We start from the raw sequence: 3177 nt of genomic DNA on the forward strand, positions 1-3177 counted from the left end.
GTACATGTTTTTGCTTTCTGCGCTTATATACCAAGTTGTTTGGATTGAACTATATATCATGTTGTCTTTAAAATGGCGATTTATTTTGCTTTGACATCCATTTTATTTTCTACAGCTATGTGACTTCAACCCCCAGGACGGCCTATGTAGTTTATTCATGAAGTTATATCAGAATATTTTACAGCAAAACTGCAGCTCTGTGGTCACAATAGGATTTATTCCAGTTCCATAAAGAGTATATAGCATACTCCACACTGTCAGATGGCCTATCTATCCACACACAATGTGCCTTTACTATAATAGTACATGACATGTTGGCAGTGGGTATGCGTTTGAAAGCTCAAAGCTTGTTTTCATTACAATTATTATATATTTTTTTCTGTTATTTTGTATGGGTGTGTGGATGCAGTGTAATGTGCCATAATCTTTGTACCTCACTGGAGAGAGTCTCTTCACTTGTCATGGATGGACAAACACAAAACACCCTCATTTCCAAGAAATGTTTATTTGAAACAGGGAGGATGTCATTCCAGATGATGAGACTAATTATATGAGAGAGCACCAGTAATATCCTGTTTCTGTGTATGAATTCTTATCTTTCTACCTCTCCGTCTGCTCTTTCATGTAACAATGCTCAGTCGCACAACTTTCTTTTTCTTTCTTTCTTTCTTTCTTTCTTTCTTTCTTTCTTTCTTTCTTTCTTTCTTTCTTTCACAAGTACCCTTATGTCACTACTTCTCTCTCTCTCTCTCTCTCTCTCTCTCTCTCTCTCTCTCTCTCTCTCTCTCTCTCTCTCTCTCTCTCTCTCTCTCTCTCTCTCTCTCTCTCTCTCTCTCTCTCTCTCTCTCTCTCTCTCTCTCTCTCTCTCTCTCTCTCTCTCTCTCTCTCTCTCTCTCTCTCTCTCTCTCTCTCTCTCTATTTAACCTTTTAAACTGCAAACACTCAAGCTGATCAAGATTTTGTGCGTTCATATATTGTATGCCAAAGAAGAAAGAAAATCATGCAAAAACAATATGAGTAAACAATGACAAAAAATTAATTCTATCCAAACATCAGTGTTAGAATGTTTGTTTGTGATCCTAGTTTATCAAATAATTCCAGTGAGGATGCCGATAAGAGCAAAACACGACAATTTGGAAAGCAATTTCCACACTAATCCATTTGCATTTCTTTCTGCTCTGAGGCCCCAACAATTTCCATATGTTCAGCGTCGGATTAGCAGCACGCTTGCTCAAGTTTAACTAGTGTTATTTTTATTTCCTTTTCACCAGTTTACCGCATCACATGTGAAGCGTATTCCCTATTCAGCTTCAAGTCAGTGCAGTCATGCAGGCGACATCAGATGGGTTGGGTATTGACAGCTCTTGAAATAGAACTGATGTGTGTGTATTTGCATAGTGTACTATGATACAATTCCCTTTTTGAGGGAATAAAGAAAAATTATTTAAAAAATCAGACTTCAGACATTGTCAGGAATCGGACTATGATATTAACGCTAGCTCAATGACATGTGAAGTGATATAAAAGGGTTTACCTGCACTGAAATGCTTCATGAAGCATCAATATAAATCCTTAAAAAATGACTACAAAACAAAACAAATTTTAAGGTAGGAGAATACCCACCATTAAATGAAACTGTACAAATTGCTGGCGAGATCTAAAAGTGCCAGCATCTAATGGAGGGATTTGACCTTTTTAAAGAGACTTTAGAGATAAATGAGGAAAGACGCTGTAAAGCGTTCAGTGACAGACTCTGACATTTGCATTCAGAATAAAGAAACACCTCTGTTTGGCTAAAAGAGGCTCTTGAGATGAGTACTCTGCTGCTGAGCCTCAAGAGAACAACTGTTGAAATATCACCAATTAACATTAAATTAACCAAAAAAAAAAAATATGAAAACATCCCAGGCCGTTCACATTTTAAGAAGACAGATTTTCCATAACAGAGTGTTCCATATCATTACACACCGTCTGTTTTGCATGCATCTTTGTGTTAAAGTCGCTGTGAAAAAATTCTAAGATGCATCTGCCTTTGATGGATGACTGGTCCCATTTCAACAATACGTAGGGGAATGAATGAAGGAATGAATGAATGAATGAATTAATTTAAATTGTGCATTTAGTGGGTCGTCTCTTATGTCTGCCCATCCATCCAATGCAATTGTTGTTGATTATATAATAATAATAATAATAATAATAATAATAATAATAATAATAATAATAATAATAATGTTTACTTTAAGGACACTGTAAAAAAAATCAATGTGTTATTTGTAATTCAATGTGTAATTCAATGTGTTACTTGCTGTTTATTTTGAATTAATTGTGAAATTTACTAGCAATTTTGGAGTGAAAAAAATGCTTCTATATTTTTTTTTCAGCTCATTGTGCTTTACAGAGAATAAACATAAAAGTGCATCTAAACAGAACAAACAAACCAAGTTATGTAACAGCAAAGATTATATACTATACATACTAGTGAAACAACCTAGTCTCAGCTTCAGATGTCACACACTTGGACCACTGGCTGAATGTCTGATGCACATAGCACACAAAATAGAATAACACTTCAGGAGTTTCGAAGTCATCATTGGATTTCTGGAAGATGGGTCCACCTAGAAACAAAGCCGACATGACACCAAACCCCTTATTGGAATAAGAAAGCCATTGTGTTTACAGCTGTGACAGTAAGTGCTTATCAGGATCAACTAAGCACTGGGTTTTGAAAAGTATGTGAAGTTCACAGCACCATTAATGTAGTAATCTTGCACAACATTCTTGAATTAATTGCATGCCGGTCTCTTATTATAGGGACATCGACTTTACATTTGGATGCCCCCAAACTTGGAGATGAACAAAACAAACTGTGAGTGGTCACTTTACATGTCAGGCAGCCCTTGGCCAATGATAGCCGCTATGTAGTCCAGACCTTCTGCTGTCACTGTGAAGGTCTGGCTACAGTACAGAAGACTAGAAACAACCTAACAATGGAGCCAACATCATAGTGCACAGTATTGGAGTAGATCAACACGTAATCCCAAAGAGACTCCAAACAAAATGAGTGTGCAGAAATAGAACATAAAAGAAAAACAGCATTGTGAAAACAATGTTGAAAAAGATTGAAAGCGAGAAGTTTCTTAAAATAAATGACCAAAAAGACACACATGAGCAAGAATA

This window comes from Sinocyclocheilus anshuiensis, unplaced genomic scaffold, assembly GCF_001515605.1.
Source record: "Sinocyclocheilus anshuiensis isolate Anshui unplaced genomic scaffold, SAMN03320099.WGS_v1.1 scaffold1248, whole genome shotgun sequence".
NCBI classification, from domain to species: domain Eukaryota; kingdom Metazoa; phylum Chordata; class Actinopteri; order Cypriniformes; family Cyprinidae; genus Sinocyclocheilus; species Sinocyclocheilus anshuiensis.